This window comes from Coregonus lavaretus (genome assembly GCF_964263955.1).
Source record: "Coregonus lavaretus genome assembly, chromosome: 3".
NCBI classification, from domain to species: domain Eukaryota; kingdom Metazoa; phylum Chordata; class Actinopteri; order Salmoniformes; family Salmonidae; genus Coregonus; species Coregonus lavaretus.
This window is the reverse complement of record NC_139990.1, coordinates 44978544-44998835: the sequence shown is the minus strand read 5'-3', so window position 1 is coordinate 44998835 and position 20292 is coordinate 44978544. Positions and strand designations below refer to the sequence as shown.

At 46.5% G+C, this 20292-nt stretch overlaps 1 pseudogene across 1 annotated transcript in view; it reads right to left on the bottom strand.

Moving 5' to 3' along the window:
- LOC311107447 (dynein axonemal heavy chain 11-like) overlaps positions 1-20292 on the bottom strand; it is an 86899-nt pseudogene that overhangs the window by 9295 nt on the left and 57312 nt on the right. The window contains exons 34-44 of the transcript in view: positions 15495-15677; positions 13635-13757; positions 13345-13444; positions 9540-9711; positions 8910-9146; positions 8363-8402; positions 7988-8070; positions 3505-3736; positions 1524-1693; positions 946-1062; positions 481-672 (exon numbers count right to left, since the gene is read on the bottom strand). The product of the transcript in view is annotated as a dynein axonemal heavy chain 11-like (transcript). The remainder of the gene's footprint in view (positions 1-480; positions 673-945; positions 1063-1523; positions 1694-3504; positions 3737-7987; positions 8071-8362; positions 8403-8909; positions 9147-9539; positions 9712-13344; positions 13445-13634; positions 13758-15494; positions 15678-20292) is intronic.

Sequence of the window (20292 nt, the reverse complement as noted above, 5' to 3'; positions counted from 1 at the left end):
AAATACTTATTTTCCACCATAATTTGCAAATAAATTCATTAAAAATCCTACAATGTGATTTTCTGGATAATTTTTTCTCATTTTGTCTGTCATAGTTGACGTGTACCTATGATGAAAATTACAGGCCTCTCTCATCTTTTTAAGTGGGAGAACTTGCACAATTGGTGGCTGACTAAATACTTTTTTTCCCCACTGTACCTACTCACTATGGGACTGATAGAGGTGAAATACAGTACGTCACTATAATTTCCTTACTGGCAACACTTGAGGTACATGAAACACTGTTGCAGTTACATCAAACAAGTGCAGGGGCCACACTTCCTCACCAGAAATGAAAGAATACTGTTGAATATGTAATGCTAATGTCTCAGTCCCAAATGGCACCCTTTTCCCTACATAGTACACTACTTTTGACAAGAACCCCATGGGCACTATATAGGGAATAATAGGGGGCCATTTGGGACACAACCGATGTCTCACCTGAGGGCGTAGGTCATTCTGTCAGGGCGTATGGCTCTCAGCATAATGAGTTTCTGTAGGGAGCTCTTATTCTTCCAGTCCTGAGGAAACCCCTCTCTCTCAGGATACTCAGTCCACCAGCATCCTCCAGCACTTGGCTGAGCCCTCAACGTCCTGGTCCAACACCCGGAACTCATCCAGGGTAGACAGGGTCTGAGGAGATCATCATCACACCACCCTAAGCTCCCAATGCCCCAGTGCAGGCTCCCTATGGGCCCTGGTCAAAGGTAGTGTACTACATAGGGAATAAGCTGCCATTTGGATCGCACACACAGTGTGCTACAGTACTTCTTAGTGCACTCATTTTAGTGCACTCTATGGGTAATAGGGTGTGATTAGTGCACTTTATGGGGAATAGGGTGTGATTGGTGCACTCTATGGGGAATAGGGTGTGATTTGAGGTGCAGCCTTGGAGATGTGTGTTACCCTGACGATACCCCAGGCCTGTGGGGACAGGAATGAGACAGGACTGGCTCCGCTGGGCTCCACTGGGAAATGCAACAGGAAGTCCTGGGCCTCAATCTGCCCCCGGGTCAGCAGAATCTGGAGAGGAGGGAGAACAGAAAGATAACAACAGGTTTAGATTAGAAAAGTAGATTCTTCATATCAGAGCTTCTATCATATCAATAACGTTTTTGATCAAACAAGATTATGGCCTCAGCTACCAGAAACAGTCATCTGAAACAGAGACATGTGAAGCCATGACCATGTGAATGACAGCCTTACGATAGACCCTTTCTCACAGTGGAGTTGAGAACAGTTGGCGACAGGCAGGTGGCCATGACAGATATTAGCATTCTGCCGTCAGGCCACACCACCTGTCAGAGGTAACAGTCTGAACAGCTTTGGCCAGGCCAGATAGGAGAGCTAATCAAAAGCAGCGTATGGTGCTTCTGTCCTGCTGACGGCCTCTAATTGAAGCTAATGTGGGGCCAGAATAAGTGCTTTGATTGATGAGGATGACAGGGGGGCCCAACCTTTTGGGGCGGCCCCGGGCCACTTACCTGGAAGGCGTTGTGTGACAGGAAGGTTAACTTGTCTCTCTGGAAGAGGCCCCGGCTGGTGCAGAGGAATGCTGAGTAGGTGACGGCCTAAGTCAAGGAGAGCACTCTGGCCCTCCGTCCTCGTCCCACTCCGCTCGCTCCATGGCTTTGTGGAAGACTATGTTGAAGGTCTGGAGCACAGATACAGGGAGACAGATACAGGGAGACATATACTACAGGGAGACAGATATAGGGAGGCATGTACAGGGAGACATAAACAGGAAGACATATACAGGGAGACAGGTACAGGGAGACAGATACAGGGAGGCGGTACATGGAGGCGGGTACAGGGAGACGGGTACAGGGAGACGGGTACATGCGGTTGTAAGAGGTTTATAAGAGGTTATAATCAACTTCAGTGAGAACTGGTACATGGGGTTATAAGAGGTTATAATCACCTTGAGGGGGAACTGTTACATGGGGTTGATTCTGTGCAGGTCGTAGATGACGAAGTAGAACAGAGAGGCTCTCTGGCCTCGTTGATCTTTGTCTCGATCTCTCTGGCCTCCACCACCTGTGTGTGTGTGTGTGTGTGTGTGTGTCAGTTAACACAATGAGCTATGAACTATGGCCTTAGTCATGCTCCAGATTTCTCCCCATTTCAGCGTAGCCATAAGTACATGTCATTTGCAGCTAACACGGTGAAATGGAGCGCACATTGTTCTACTAACTAGACTATAAAACAGTAGGCCTATATAATAACACATGGAATTTAAGTCTTGACGCTAGTAGACATCCTAAACCAGAGCTACTTAACTCCCAAATACTACTCTACTGTACATCAGAGTGACCCTTCAGCTTCAACTACTTAACTCCCAAATACTACTCTACTGTACATCAGAGTGACCCTTCAGCTTCAACTACTTAACTCCCAAATACTACTCTACTGTACATCAGAGTGACCCTTCAGCTTCAACTACTTAACTCCCAAATACTACTCTACTGTACATCAGAGTGACCCTTCAGCTTCAACTACTTAACTCCCAAATACTACTCTACTGTACATCAGAGTGACCCTTCAGCTTCAACTACTTAACTTCCAAATACTACTCTACTGTACATCAGAGTGACCCTTCAGCTTCAACTACTTAACTCCCAAATACTACTCTACTGTACATCAGAGTGACCCTTCAGCTTCAACTACTTAACTCCCAAATACTACTCTACTGTACATCAGAGTGACCCTTCAGCTTCAACTACTTAACTCCCAAATACTACTCTACTGTACATCAGAGTGACCCTTCAGCTTCAACTACTTAACTCCCAAATACTACTCTACTGTACATCAGAGTGACCCTTCAGCTTCAACTACTTAACTCCCAAATACTACTCTACTGTACATCAGAGTGACCCTTCAGCTTCAACTACTTAACTCCCAAATACTACTCTACTGTACATCAGAGTGACCCTTCAGCTTCAACTACTTAACTCCCAAATACTACTCTACTGTACATCAGAGTGACCCTTCAGCTTCAACTACTTAACTCCCAAATACTACTCTACTGTACATCAGAGTGACCCTTCAGCTTCAACTACTTAACTGTGGTCCTCTGTAGCTCAATTGGTAGAGCATGGCGCTTGTAACGCCAGGGTAGTGGGTTCGATCCCCGGGACCACCCATACGTAAAAATGTATGCACGCATGACTGTAAGTCGCTTTGGATAGCGTCTGCTAAATGGCATATTATTATTATTAACTCCCAAATACTACTCTACTGTGGTTTGCCATTTCCATTGGTTCAATTGTACCCAGCAAGTCAAATCAAGTGCAACTCAAATATTTTGGAGTATTCAACCCAGCACCCAGGTCTACAATGTAACAACTGACATATACAATGATCACTAAAGAGTCTTGCAGGAGAGAATGAGAATTTTTCGATACTTCTCTCTGCTTCTCCAGTATGTGGGGCTGTGGACTCCATTATAATAGGTAACTGCTGCACACATGATCGGTTCCTCAGCAGGTTGTGTGCTGTGGACCTTGAGTGTCTCCAGGTCCGGTCTCTCGTGGGTCACCACCTGTCCCAGCAGCTGCTCCTCCAGACCTATAGGGGTCACTGTGAATTTGATGAGGCTGGTCTGGGCCTGCAGCTCCGGGGGGGAAGAGGGGTGAGCTGGAGGATGAGCTAAAAGCTGCTGTTATACTCACACTCCTTACCCCCCAGCCAAATGTACCTGTGTCAGAGCAGGATGCACAGTGATGGTATTGTATGATTCATTTGACCTGATTATCATGTACAGTACATAGCATTTATACACCAAGATAGATACAATACCTGCATTCATAATCCTGTATAATATACTGTATAACTTGTGATATTATCATTCTATTACTCATGTGTATTGCAGTAATTACACTAGCCCACTTGATCTTTAAAGGGATACTTCGGGATTTTGGCAATAAGGTCCTCCTCAGAGTCGGATGAACTCATGGATACCATTTTTATGTCTCTGTGTGCAGTTTCAAGGAAGTTGCTAACTAGTGCTAGCGCAATTGCTAAAAAGTCTATGGGTATCTGCTAGCATGCTAGTAGATACCCATAGTCTTCCAGTCATTGCGCTAACGCTAGTTAGCATTGGCTCACAAAACTACCTCTAACTTCCTTCATACTGGACACAGAGACATACAAATGGTATCCACGAGCTCATATGACTCCGGGGAAGTAGATACAGTCCCGAAGTATCCCTTTAAACCAGAAGCCCTCTGGTCAGAAATCCTCACGCTACTCCAAACTTTGAATGGTTTAAAATGTTAACCACAGGTTAATAATCTTAAATAAATCCAAGAGATAATCTATAGTCTCCCAAAGCAGCCGATACAGTATTTATCTGTTCCTGCATTTCAATTCAATTAGCAGAGGCTCGACAAACCCGACCCAGTTGCTTTTCATATTTCACTAATTACCCTTCCCATGTCAGGCAATGGCCCCCATTTTTTAGGGCCCAGGTTTCCCATGGCCCGGATCATGTTTCACTCTATATCTTCACAAGCAAAAAATTAATGTACTATTGATAGAACCATTACTCCACCAAATTAAAGTCCCGGGCTGATGGATTGGCTTGTAGTCCTCCGTCAGCCATGAAAGGAAATAATTAGTATTCATTACTTCACACTCTACAACATTCCAATTATTAATGAACTTCAGCTGTGGAGCCCCACCGTATCCATCATGGCCACCACAGCAGGTTGTATTAATCACAAGCAGAAACAAGAGCGGGTCATCTACAGCGGATGAACTTATAATCAGATTTACCACAGGGATGAATTGTCACGGGTCGACAGACAGCAGCAGCACTGTATCTGGTAGGAGTTCAATACATGTCCAATTTCAGATGTTAAATAATATTCAGACACTTTGGTTTCACAGGGAAAGGAAGGAACAAGAAAGATGTGTGTCGGTGTTTGAAAACAGGAGGTCGATTTATAGTATTTTCATTTTTCCGTTCGCACCATAGTTACTTCTTGTTACATTGTGATATGTTGTTCTTTTAGAGGATTGAACTCAGATAATCATAAAACAACGGTGGTGTTGAGGTGAATTAATACGCTTGGGGATTGGATTATTTGCTCCATTGGTTCAAAGGGACTCTGTGTAATAGATTGAAATATATCCACAAAAAAAATTTTTTCACATCATAGTGGATTCATCATCTTCTTTCCATAACATACGCTACTGCAAATGTCCAAATCAACTACAAACTATAGGCTTATGTAGCCTAATGATATGCCTATGTAACCTAATGATAAGCCTATGTGGCCTAATTATATGCCTATGTAGCCTAATGATATGCCTGTGTAGCCTAATGATATGCCTATGTAGCCTAATGATATGCCTATGTAGCCTAATGATAGGCCTATGTAGCCTAATGATAAGCCTATGCAGCCTAATGATGTGTATTGGAGATTGTCCTGGATACACTCCTGACCAAGGAGCTGTTGAGTGTGGTGGTGGTGTTGTGTTGTTCCCATTCGTTCTCAGAAAGGGAAAGGCAAAAGTCCCTTACCCACAAGAGAGGCTGGCTGCCCACTATTCAGGGCTAACCACTGCAGAATAACTGTTCAATATTCACCACATAAAGACTATGAGCAGGCAAACGAACATCTATCATCAGGCGTGAGAGGTTCGGTCGATACGTCTGCCTCAGGGATTCAGAACACGCAATACAAATTCATCTATAATCTAAAGAGCAGGGAGCAATCATATCCCACTCAGTCATGTCCCTGGAGCTGTCCACCGCTCAGTGAGACTCTAGCGTCAGTCAGGCAAATCCTCTGGCATTGTTTGTGTCCCAAATGGCACACTAGTCCCTACAGTGAGGGAAAAAAGTATTTGATCCCCTGCTGATTTTGTACGTTTGCCCACTGACAAAGAAATGATCAGTCTATAATATTAATGGTAGGTTTATTTGAACAGTGAGAGAGAGAATGAGAGACAGAATAACAACAATAAAATCCAGAAAAACGCATGTTAAAAATGTTATAAATTGATTAGCATTTTAATGAGGGAAATAAGTATTTGACCCCCTCTCAATCAGAAAGATTTTTGGCTCCCAGCTGTCTTTTATACAGGTAACGAGCTGAGATTAGGAGCACACTCTTAAAGGGAGTGCTCCTAATCTCACTTTGTTACCTGTATAAAAGATACCTGTCCACAGAAGCAATCAATCAATCAGATTCCAAACTCTCCACCATGGCCAAGACCAAAGAGCTCTCCAAGGATGTCAGGGACAAGATTGTAGACCTACACAAGGCTGGAATGGGCTACAAGACCATCGCCAAGCAGCTTGGTGAGAAGGTGACAACAGTTGGTGCGATTATTCGCAAATGGAAGAAACACAAAAGAACTGTCAATCTCCCTCGGCCTGGGGCTCCATGCAAGATCTCACCTCGTGGAGTTGCAATGATCTTGAGAACGGTGAGGAATCAGTCCAGAACTACATGGGAGGATCTTGTCAATGATCTCAAGGCAGCTGGGACCATAGTCACCAAGAAAACAATTGTTAACACACTACGCTGTGAAGGACTGAAATCCTGCAGCGCCCGCAAGGACCCCCTGCTCAAGAAAGCACATATACAGGCCCGTCTGAAGTTTTCCAATGAACATCTGAATGATTCAGAGGAGAACTAGGTGAAAGTGTTGTGATCAGATGAGACCAAAATCGAGCTCTTTGGCATCAACTCAACTCGCCGTGTTTGGAGGAGGACGAATGCTGCCTATGACCCCAAGAACACCATCCCCACCGTCAAACATGGAGGTGGAAACATTATGCTTTGGGGGTGTTTTTCTGCTAAGGGGACAGGACAACTTCACCGCATCAAAGGGACGATGGACGGGGCCATGTCCTTCCCTCAGCCAGGGCATTGAAAATGGGTCGTGGATGGGTATTCCAGCATGACAATGACCCAAAACACACGGCCAAGGCAACAAAGGAGTGGCTCAAGAAGAAGCACATTAAGGTCCTGGAGTGGCCTAGCCAGTCTCCAGACCTTAATCCCATAGAAAATCTGTGGAGGGAGCTGAAGGTTCGAGTTTCCAAATGTCAGCCTCGAAACCTTAATGACTTGGAGAAGATCTGCAAAGAGGAGTGGGACAAAATCCCTCCTGAGATGTGTGCAAACCTGGTGGCCAACTACAAGAAACGTCTGACCTCTGTGATTGCCAACAAGGGTTTTGCTACCAAGTACTAAATCATGTTTTGCAGAGGGGTCTTATTTCCCTCATTAAAATGCAAATCAATTTATAACATTTTTGACATGCGTTTTTCTGGATTTTTTTGTTGTTATTCTGTCTCTCACTGTTCAAATAAACCTACCATTAAAATTATAGACTGATCATGTCTTTGTCAGTGGGCAAACATACAAAATCAGCAGGGGATCAAATACTTTTTTCCCTCACTGTATATAGTGCACTACTTTTGACCAGGGCCCATAGGGTTGTGCACTATATAGGGAATAGGGTTCGCAGCCATTCGGGATCGCAGACATTGTCTAATACTGTCCCACAGGCCCATATTTAGACACGTTGGGCTAGTATTGACTTGTATATCAAAGGATATAAAACCATGGATCGATTAGTAATGTGTAGACAAGACTAGTTACAGGCTATTAGCACAACTCTAGAATAAATAGCTTTAGCAAAGAAAGCACATTGTGTACAGTATGGTAATTGCATAGGGCAACTGTGGCTTAAAGACAAAAAGCCTCACGATTTTCTCCTGCAAGGCCAGTTTCCTGAACACAGATTAAGGCTAATCCTAGACTAAAAAGGACTTTCAATGGAAATTCTCAGTTGAAAGTGCTTTTTAGTCCAGTAAAAGGGTTAATCTGTCTGGGAAACCGCCCCACCTAGAGATTTCATTGGTCGATTCCTGAGCCAGTAGATCTGTATAGGGACAGGTAAACCAAGGACCATTGTCACTACTTGCCTTCCTTCCTTGTTGGTGTTTCTACCCAGTTGTGGCTCCAGGACTGGGTCAACTCTCTCCTGTAGGTTCTCAATCAGAACAGTCTCTGGTGTTTCTCCCCAGTTGTGGCTCCAGGACTGGTTCAACTCTCTACTGTAGGTTCTCAATCAGAACAGTCTCTGGTGTTTCTCCCCAGGAGTGGCTCCAGGAATGGGTCAACTCTCTCCTGTAGGTTCTCAATCAGAACAGTCTCTGGTGTTTCTCCCCAGGAGTGGCTCCAGGAATGGGTCAACTCTCTCCTGTAGGTTCTCAATCAGAACAGTCTCTGGTGTTTCTCCCCAGGAGTGGCTCCAGGAATGGGTCAACTCTCTACTGTAGGTTCTCAATCAGAACAATCTCTCCACAGGCCAGGGCTCGCTCTACCACATCCAAATACCTGTAGAGAATGATGATGGTAACACTTTATAGGAAGTACATACGAATAATGCTTTATAACATCCTGTATAATGACTTATAATACACTTACAATTGTATTATGAAGCATTATAAAAGGATGTTATAAAGCATTAAACGTACAGTAAGTATTTCATATAAAGTGTTACCAGAATGATTCACTAGAAGAGGTAACTTGAATACTTTTTGACATTGTGTAACTGGACACTTATGTAGTTGATGATTAGTAGTGACCAGGGATTAGCCTGGTCCCATCCTGAATCTACTGTCCAGACACCATATTCTATGGTTATCATACCCTACTGTATATGTTTGGCTAAAGCACAAACAGACTGGACCACTTGGACAGACACTGTCCAGTGATACAAAACAAACCCTTGTGACCATCAATGTTCCAAGTCCAACTTGCTTCCCTTCCTTTTTCACAGCCCCTCTGAAATCTCCACTATCATTGATGAAATCCGTCAAAACAACGCCCTCCCTCTCTCACCCCATCTGGTGGAGCTGCTCCACCCTGAGCTCTGGCCCACAGCGCCTGCGGAGCCACTTGATGCCCTGCTGCTGGGGTGTCGATCATGAGTGGCCAGCGCTCGCCGGTGGTCAGGATGGCGGCGTCCTCTGTGGACATCCTATCGTTTGGCAGGCCCTGGTTGTGCCAGGCAGCCACGGCGTCGTCATCTGTAAGCATGAGGACAGGGTCCAGGCCGTCTGTCAGGGGGATTTGGACCTGGAACACACGGAAAGACAGACAGATGGCACCCTGTTCACTTTATAGTGCGCTACATAAGGAATGGGGTGCCATTTGGAAGCGACAGCAGTGAGGCGGTGATGTCACTCGGTTGGCTGTGTGTGGGGTACAGACTGTTAGAGAGAGAGAGAGAGAGAGAGAGAGAGAGAGAGAGAGAGAGGCAACAGTGTTTCACCAAGATTCATTTCCAGGCGGGTTATCCCTAAATTAACATCCAAACTCAAAATGTTCAAATAAAATAAATTAAAGACCATGAATAAAGACAGTTTAGGATATATCTACACAATAAAGGAAAAAGGAGAAGCTTTATACTGCACTGTTGGTCAAAAGTAGTGCACTACATAGGGAATAGGGTGCCATTTGGGATCTTGCCCGTTGTGACTGTACAAAGGGTATCCAGGCTTCGTAGAGCAGTTGGTGTCGGCAGGGCCTGGTGAAGTAACCCACGTAGGAGATGAATGCTGAGGTGAGGTGAACATCACCACACAGTCTTCTCCTGGTTCTCATACTGAACTACTGCCTGGGACCACCGCTCCTTTTCTGACTGGGACACGCTCACACTCACACTCACACACACACACACCAGGCTTCTTCATGACAATATACACCACCAAAAGCAGTATGAAATGTAGTCTACAATATATGTATATGATCACTTTTAGGATGAACTGGAAAATTGGTATAAACATTTAGCTTCAAAGCCACCTCAAATATTTCAAACTATGGGATGAACTGTTAATCTAGGCTGAAATGTATTTCCCCACCCAGTCTATCGGCCAAACTAGAAAAACCTAAAGCTGTCACGATCGTCTAAGGAAGCGGACCAAGGCGCAGCGTGTTTAGCGAACATGTTGACTTTATTAAATTAAAGCAACCACGAAAACAACAAAACAAATGACGATAGTGAAGTCCACAGTGACAATGACTGAATACGGAACAAAAACCCACAACCACAAGGTGAAAACACACAGTTTAAATATGGCTCCCAATCAGAGATAACGAGCCGACAGCTGACACTCGTTACCTCCGATTGGGAGTCATTGACCAAACAAGGAAACATAACCCAATAGACAACCCACCAAAACAGAACACAACAAAACGAACACACCCTGGCTCAACATACAAAGTCCCGGAGCCAGAGCGTGACAGTACCCCCCCCTAAAGGCGCGGACTGCGACCGCGCCTCAAAAACCCCAAACAGGGGAGGGCTGGGTGGGTGTTGCTCCTCGGAGGCGGCTCCGGCTCCGGGCTTGACCACCACCCCTCTTCAATCCCCCCGTAGCGCCCCCAGTCCGATCTGACCCAGCTGGTAGGATTTGGACTGACGACGCACACACCTGGCTTGGCGCGTGAGGCAGGAACGGACCGGACCTGGCCGACGATACGCACCCTAGACTTGATGCGTGGATTCGGAACTACCCTCACCAGGCTGACGACTCGCATCCCTGGCTTGGTGCGAGTAGCAGGAATGGGCTGGATCAGGCTGACGGCTCGCACCCTTGGCTTGGTGCGAGTAGCAGGGACGAGCTGAACCAGGCTGACGACTCGCACCCTTGGCTTGGTGCGAGTAGCAGGAACGGGCTGAACCAGGCTGACGACTCGCACCCTTGGCTTGGTGCGAGTAGCAGGAACGGGCTGGACCAGGCCGACGACTCGTACCCCTGGCTTTTTACGTGGAGCAGGAACAGGCTGAACAGGGCTGGCGACGCACACCGTAGGCCTCGTGCGTGGAGCAGGAACAGGCTGAACAGGGCTGGCGACGCACACCGTAGACTTCGTGCGTGGAGCAGGAACAGGCTGAACAGGGCTGGCGACGCACACCGTAGGCTTCGTGCGTGGAGCTGGAACAGGCCTCACCGGACTGTGGAGACGGATAGGAGACCTGGAGCGAAGAGCGGCCACCACCCGTCCTGGCTGGATGCCTACCCTCACACACTCTGCGTGAGGCATCCGCACAGGACGTACAGGGCTGTGAACCCGTACCGACATGACAGCACGCGATACGGGAGCAGGATATCCGGGACCGCGGAGAGGCACTGGAGACCTCGAGCGTAGATCCGGCACACTCCGTCCTGGCTGCATCCCCCCCTTCGCACGACACGTGCGGGGTGCTTGCACCGGACGTACAGGACTGTGCCGGACCACTCGTGGCACAGTACGCTGCTCCGCATACCGCGGAACCTGCCCCGTCCCACGCTGCCATGCCTGAGTACGGGAAGTTGGTTCCGCTCTACCTCCAGGCCTCGCCAACCTGCCTTCTGCCTCCCAACACCCGGTGACCACCTCTCCAAAACGTCCTGTAGCAGCCGCCTGCTGCCCAGCCGCCCAAGCCATGTGCCCCCCCCCAAAAACTTTTTGGGGTTGCCTCTCGTCCTTCCGACGATGGCCCTGCTGACGCCGTTGCTCCTCTCCTGCCAGGTTCTCCCCCTTCATCGCCCTCCGGTACCGGACGGCCTCCTCCTGCGTAATATGTCCCCAGCCGAGGAGGACATCCACCAGCGTTCTCTCCTGCGGGTGTTCCTGTATACGCTGCTTGGTCCTTAGGTGGTGGGTTTTTCTGTCACGATCGTCTAAGGAAGCGGACCAAGGCGCAGCGTGTTTAGCGAACATGTTGACTTTATTAAATTAAAGCAACCACGAAAACAACAAAACAAATGACGATAGTGAAGTCCACAGTGACAATGACTGAATACGGAACAAAAACCCACAACCACAAGGTGAAAACACACAGTTTAAATATGGCTCCCAATCAGAGATAACGAGCCGACAGCTGACACTCGTTACCTCCGATTGGGAGTCATTGACCAAACAAGGAAACATAACCCAATAGACAACCCACCAAAACAGAACACAACAAAACGAACACACCCTGGCTCAACATACAAAGTCCCGGAGCCAGAGCGTGACAAAAGCAATAAAGTATACAACGGTAATTCCACCAAACTGGCTTTGAATGTTTGCCTGCAAATTCGCTCAGCATTTATTTAGCATCCATTTAATCCTTCAATAGTATGACCATCTGTGACATCTTGAACACGGTAAATCACGTGTGGCGTTTCTTCACAAGGGGCCAGAATCTGGGCATAATAAATTCCCAGACAGTTAAAAATCACTATAATTTTATTATGGGTTGTCTGTAATATCACTCAGTCTTGGGGTGAAGTGTTTTTAATTTCCAACAGCTGTTGAGCCTGTGAGGTAAGTTAATGATTAAATATAGACTGTCTGATTTATTAGTCTAAACACCATCGCTTCCAGATCAATGCCATAAAGACAAATCATTTATCTTGATATGTTGAAAAGCCAAGCTGTCCCATGCTAGCCACATTTGTTTTGTTGAATAAGAAAGTAGAACGTATGAATATGGCCATTGCAGAAAAACATGACTCCCTTTTGGGATTTCACATTAACGGACCGACATAAAGATGTTGGATATCCACAGGACCACTTGGTTTTAAGAGGTAACACCTGGACTTGATGTGCGTAGAATATAAGACACTGTAGGCAAAATATGAATTCCAAACAATTTAGCATGAATACTGGTCAAAAGATTGATACTAAAGAGCAGTATCAATTACAATGTATACATATCAATACCGAATACATACACACACACACACACACTTCTTCAGGCCAGTCTGCTGCCCAGCTTGAATGTACTGTCCATGCAGCCTTCCTACCATATCTCTTCTCCTCTGGGCCGTTGGCCAGACAGAGAGACAGTTGCCCAGTTTAATGGTGCATTTGCTGTGGTCCGTCCCCCTCGTCCCTGATCCCCAACAGGCTGGCTAGCCACACCTGAAGCTCCATCCCCTCCACCACACTACAACCAAACACAGCCACATCACAGGGACATTATAACAAGTCCTCATCCAGGTTACTGATGCACTTTTGTCAACCCCACCTCCTGGTAGACACCGTACCTCGGGCCCTGTGACCAGTCACTTCCTCTATGCCAGATGAGACACACTGACACACTGATCCCTGATACACACTGTAGTGCCGAACCGTACGGTGCTGGCTTGTGTAGTTTCTTTTCACATTGTCCTTTCCAGCACGGTTCCAGAAACTACGGTGGATTGTAACCACCACGCAGTCCAGAGCAGCTGGGTTTGGCTCTATAGTGTGTATCAGGCATAACAGGACTGACCCCCGGCCCAGCCCCTCCTCTCTGTACCTCCAGGCCCTTGGCCAGCCGGTTGGCCAGCTCGATGGGTCACTTCCTCCTGGCACTGGACCTTCTCATCAGCAGCCGTCTCAAACTGGACTGTGAGGCTCTGCAGGTTGACAGAAACACCACAGAATCACAGACACATGACAAAACAATGTGGAATGTCATCTGGTCATTGGTTCACATCCAACCCCTGTTGTTCAACACACCACAGATTAGATAGGCTTCATGACAAGACAATGCTGAGTGGCATATGGTCATTGTGAGAGTTGGTGATTTCAACCCAGCATGGTGACTGATAATATAACACTTCTTACCTCCAGTTTCTTTCTAACTGTCAGCAGTTTGGCTGTTGCACTCTCCAGCTCGCTGTTAGCCTGGGACAAAGCTTGTCTCTTTGGTGCTACCTCACAGTAAACCTATCATTGAGACAAACAGAAAAAGAAAAAACAGGCATACTACATTAACTAGCGTTGAAATTCAACTATGTACAGACAATTTTGTTAACTGTGCTAATAATTGCATTGTTCCTTCCTGCATGTACACCCCCAGTCAAACGTTTGGACACACCTACTCATTCCAGTGTTTTTCTTTATTTTTACTATTTTCTACATTGTAGAATAATAGTGAAACCATCAAAACTATGAAATAACACATATGGAATCATATAGTAACCAAAAAAGTGTTAAACAAATCAAAATATAATTTATATTTGAGATTCTTCAAAGTAGCCACCCTTTGCCTTTATGACAGCTTTGCACACTCTTGGCATTCTCTCAAGCAGCTTCATGAGGTAGTTACCTGGAATACATTTCAATTAACAGGTATGCCATGTTAAAAGTTAATTTGTGGAATTTCTTTCCTTCTTAATGCGTTTGAGCCAATCAGTTGTGTTGTGACAAGGTGGGGGGGTATACAGAAGATAGCCCTATTTGGTCAAATACCAAGTCCATATTATGGCAAGAACAGCTCAAATAAGCAAAGAGAAATGACAGTCCATCATTACTTTAAGACATGAAGGTCAGTCAATAAGGAAAATGTCAAGAACTTTGAACGTTTGTTCAAGTACAGTCACAAAAACCATCAAGCGCTATGATGAAACTGGCTCTCATGAGGACCGCCATATGAAAGGAAGACCCAGAGTTACCTCTGCTGCAGAGGATAAGTTAATTAGAGTTAAATGCTCCTCAGATTGCAGCCCAAATAAATGCTTTACAGAGTTCAAGTAACAGACACATCTCAACATCAACTGTTCAGAGGAGACTATGTGAATCAGGCCTTCATGGAGGAGGTGTGATGGTGTGGGGGTGCTTTGCTGGTGACACTGTCTGTGATCTATTTTGAATTCAAGGCACACTTAACCAGCATGGCTACCACAGCATTCTGCAGTGATACGCCATCCCATCTGTTTTGCGCTTAATGGGACTATCATTTGTTTTTCAACAGGACAATTACCCAAAACACACCTCCAGGCTGTGTAAGGGCTATTTGACCAAGAAGGAGAGTGCTGCATCAGATGACCTTGCCTCCACAATCACCTGACCTCAACCCAATTGAGATGGTTTGGGATGAGTTGGACCGCAGAGTGAAGGAAAAGCAGCCAAAAAGTTCTCAGCATATGTGGGAACTCTTTCAAGTCTGTTGGAAAGGCATTCCTCATGAAGCTGTTTGAGAAAATGCCAAGAGTGTGCAAAGCTGTCATCAAGGCAAAGGGTGGCTACTTTGAAGAATCTCAAATATAAAATATATGTAGATTTGTTTAACACTTTTTTGGTTGCTACATGATTCCATATGTGTTATTTCATAGTTTTGATGTCTTCACTATTATTCTACAATATAGAAAATAGTAAGAATAAAGAAAAACCCTTGAATGAGTAGGTGTGTCCAAATTTTTGGACTGGTACTGTATATGAATAAAACAATTGATGAATGATTTAATGATATTCTATCAATGTCATTCAATCTGATATTATAATAATATGTGCCATTTAGCAAATGCTTTTAACCAAAGTGACTTACAGTTCTACATTTCCGTATACTGTCGTTGCAAAGCTCCATGCTCTACTAACTGAGCCACACAGGACCATATCATCTGACATTCAAACTGTCTTAATGATACACATCAAAGCTCTATTTCAGACTGGTCTCTGTCTGACCTTGTATTATCTGACGATGTTGATGGCCCAGGCACAGAGTCCTGCGGCGGCGGTGGACTTGGTCCTGACCAGGTCAGGGTGAAACTCTGGGTTCCTCAGGTACTCCTGCTTCACCACCACCAGACATGACTCAGGGATGTGCTCCTTGTCATACGACACCAGCGCCTGCAGGAAGCCATCCACCTGCATTGCCACAGGGCGACAAGTATGCATTAAGATATAATACATATTCATGTAGAATGCGTGATGTCATGCTGTACTTCGTGCTGTACTTCGCTCCGCAGGTAATATGACACATTACATTACAATGGAACGATTTGATTAGTGTAATGTTAGCTAGCTACATAGTTGTATTTGTATCAAAGATAAAGGTGTAGTATAGAGAAACTATCGAGGTTAGCTAGCCAGCTACATTCGTTCGCAGCGACGCCGTTTTTCAAACAAAGTCAACACCGCAGCCATTGCTAGCTAGGCAACACTACCAGCTAGCAGTACTGTAGCAACTAAATACAATATCCTTTTAGCCAGCTACATTCGTTCGCAGCGACGCCGTTTTTCAAACAAAGTCAACACCGCAGCCATTGCTAGCTAGCCAACACTACCAGCTAGCAGTACTGTAGCAACTAAATACAATATCCTTTTAGCCAGCTACATTCGTTCGCAGCGACGCCGTTTTTCAAACAAAGTCAACAACGCAGCCATTGCTAGCTAGCCAACGCTACCAGCTAGCAGTACTGTAGCAACTAAATACAATATAATTTTAGCCAGCTACATTCGTTCGCAGCGACGCCGTTTTTCAAACAAAGTCAACACAGCAGCCATTGCTAGCTAGCCAACACTACCAGCTAGCAGTACTGTAGCAACTAAATACAATATCATTTTAGCCAGCTACATTCGTTCGCAGCGACGCCGTTTTTCAAACAAAGTCAACACCACAGCCATTGCTAGCTAGCCAACACTACCAGCTAGCAGTACTGTAGCAGCTAAATACAATATAATTTTAGTCAATGAGAATTTTGCAACATAAAGCTTCCCTTTCTGAACATTCGAGATGTGTAGTCCACTTGTGTAGCTAGCATGACTGACTTTGTGCTAGCTAGCCAACGTTTAATTATTGCTGCGTTATGAAAGGAACTAGACACGGACACGAATTATCTGTTTAGTGTGTTAACACACTATTGGTAGTTTGTTGTAACCAAGTATTGGTGCTAAACCGTGTGTTATTGGATGCTAGCATGCTAGTTAGCTATGGCGTCATAGGATACGGTGCCCTGGGCGGTTTTCATGGAAGAATACTGTACCAAGTTAACTAGCTGAATAAAGTAAGTTAGAGTCTATTCCTAGAAACATTGAACCGCTGTAGTTTACAACAATTATAATTTCTAAAGTGGAAGTTGGGAGAGTTATATTTGGGTGTTTCAGTGAAACAATTATAGTTTCTGAGGTGGAAGTTGGGAGAGTTATATTTGGGAGTTGTGGTGAGGGAGGCCCCGCTCTATCCTTTCCCAGATGTTTAGTTCATTTCATTCCGATCTCCTCTGCATTATTGTAGTCATTTGCTGCAGCCTGTCAACTATGCCTCTGCCTATCCCTGTTCTCTCCTCTCCGCACAGGCTACACAAACGCCTCACACCGCGTGGCTGCTGCCTCTCTAACCTGGTGGTCCCTGCACGCACCACCCACCTGGAGTTCCAGGTCTCAGGCAGCCTCTGGAACTGCCGTTCTGCTGCCAACAAGGCAGAGTTCATCCCAGCCTATGCTACCCTCCAGTCCCTCGACTTCTTGGCGCTGACGGAAACATGGATTACCACTGAAAACACTGCTACTCCTACTGCTCTCTCCTCGTCTGACCATGTGTTCTCGCATACCCCGAGAGCATCTGGTCAACGGGGTGGTGGCACAGGAATCCTCATCTCTCCCAAGTGGACATTCTCAATTTTTCCCCTAACCCATCTGTCTATCTCCTCATTTGAATTCCATGCTGTCACCGTCACTAGCCCATTTAAGCTTAATATCCTTGTCATCTATCGCCCTCCAGGTTCCCTTGGAGAGTTCATCAATGAGCTTGACGCCTTGATAAGTTCCTTTCCTGAGGATGGCTCACCCCTCACAGTTCTGGGGGATTTCAACCTCCCTACGTCTACATTTGACTCATTTCTCTCTGCCTCCTTCTTTCCACTCCTCTCCTCTTTTGACCTCACCCTCTCACTGTCCCCCCCTACTCACAAGGCAGGCAATACGCTTGACCTCATCTTTACTAGATGCTGTTCTTCTACTAATCTCACTGCAACTCCCCTCCATGTCTCCGACCACTACTTTGTATCCTTTTCTCTCTCGCTCTCCTCCAACACTACTCACTCTGCCCCTACACAGATGGTAATGCGCCGCCGCAACCTTCGCTCTCTCTCTCCCGCTACTCTCTCCTCTTCCATCCTATCATCTCTTCCCTCTGCTCAATCCTTCTCCCTCCAATCTCCTGATTCTGCCTCCTCAACCCTCCTCTCCTCCCTTTCTGCATCCTTTGACTCTCTATGTCGCCTATCCTCCCGGCCGGCTCGGTCCTCCCCTCCAGCTCCATGGCTTGATGACTCATTGCGAGCTCACAGAACAGAGCTCCGGGCAGCTGAGAAAACTAGACTCCCTGCGGACCTGGCATCTTTTCACTCCCTCCTCTCTACATTTTCTTCATCTGTTTCTGCTGCTAAGGCCACTTTCTACCACTCTAAATTCCAAGCATCTGCCTCTAACCCTAGGAAGCTCTTTGCCACATTATCCTCCCTGCTGAATCCTCCTCCCCCCCCCCCCCCTCCTCCCTCTCTGTGGATGACTTCGTCAACCACTTTGAAAAGAAGGTTGATGACATCCGATCCTCGTTTGTTAAGTCAAATGACACTGCTGGTCCTGCTCACACTGCCCTACCCTATGCTTTGACTTCTTTCTCCCCTCTCTCTCCAGATAAAATCTTGCGACTTGTGACTGCAGGCCGCCCAACAACCTGCCCGCTTGACCCTATCCCCTCCTCTCTTCTCCAGACCATCTTCGGTGACCTTCTCCCCTACCTCACCTCGCTGATCAACTCATCCTTGACCGCTGGCTATGTCCCTTCCGTCTTCAAGAGAGCGAGAGTTGCACCCCTTCTCAAAAAACCAACTCGATCCCTCTGATGTCAACAACTACAGACCAGTATCCCTTCTTTCTTTTCTTTCCAAAACTATTGAGCATGCCGTCTTTAGCCAACTCTCTTGCTATCTCTCTCAGAATGACCTTCTTGATCCAGCCAGTCAGGTTTCAAGACTGGTCATTCAACTGAGACTGCTCTTCTCTGTGTCACGGAGGCTCTCCGCACTGCTAAAGCTAACTCTCTCTCCTCTGCTCTTGTCCTTCTAGACCTGTCTGCTGCCTTTGATACTGTGAACCATCAGATCCTCCTCTCCACCCTCTCCGAGCTGGGCATCTCCGGTGCGGCTCACTCTTGGATTGCGTCCTACCTGACCGGTCGCTCCTACCAAGTGGCGTGGCGAGAAGCTGTCTCCGCACCACGTGCTCTCACCACTGTTGTCCCCCAGGGCTCAGTTCTAGGCCCTCTCCTATTCTCGCTATACACCAAGTCACTTGGCTCTGTCATATCCTCACATGGCCTCTCCTATCATTGCTACGCTGACGATACACAACTAATCTTCTCCTTTCCCCCTTCTGATAACCAGGTGGCGAATCGCATCTCTGCATGTCTGGCAGACATATCAGTATGGATGACGGATCACCACCTCAAGCTGAACCTTGGCAAGACGGAGCTGCTCTTCCTCCCGGGGAAGGACTGCCCGTTCCATGATCTCGCCATCACGGTTGACAACTCCGTTGTGTCCTCCTCCCAGAGTGCGAAGAGCCTTGGCGTGACCCTGGACAACACCCTGTCGTTCTCCGCTAACATCAAGGCGGTGACCCGATCCTGTAGGTTCATGCTCTACAACATTCGGAGAGTACGACCCTGCCTTACACAGGAAGCGGCACAGGTCCTAATCCAGGCACTTGTCATCTCCCGTCTGGATTACTGCAACTCGCTGTTGGCTGGGCTCCCTGCCTGTGCCATTAAACCCCTACAACTCATCCAGAATGCCGCAGCCCGTCTGGTGTTCAACCTTCCCAAGTTCTCTCACGTCACCCCCCTCCTCCGCACACTCCACTGGCTTCCAGTTGAAGCTCGCATCTGTTACAAGACCATGGTGCTTGCCTATGGAGCTGTGAGGGGAACGGCACCTCCGTACCTTCAGGCTCTGATCAGTCCCTACACCCAAACGAGGGCATTGCGTTCATCCACCTCTGGCCTGCTGGCTCCCCTTCCTCTGCGGAAGCATAGTTCCCGCTCAGCCCAGTCAAAACTGTTCGCTGCTCTGGCACCCCAATGGTGGAACAAGCTCCCTCACGACGCCAGGACAGCGGAGTCACTCACCACCTTCCGGAGACATTTGAAACCCCACCTCTTTAAGGAATACCTGGGATAGGATAAAGTAATCCTTCTACCCCCCCCCAAAAAAAAAAAAAATTTGTAAAGTGGTTATCCCACTGGCTGTAAGGTGAATGCACCAATTTGTAAGTCGCTCTGGATAAGAGCGTCTGCTAAATGACGTAAATGTAAATGTACTGTTGTCAGTCAAGTGGAACTAACACAGCTTTTGACAGTAAAACACGTCTTGCACATGTTGATGATGTCACAAGGCAGACTATTGTCAGATTGGTTGATGGACTTGTTGAGACAACGTAATAAAGACTATCCAGGAATGTTTATCACTTGAAAATAACA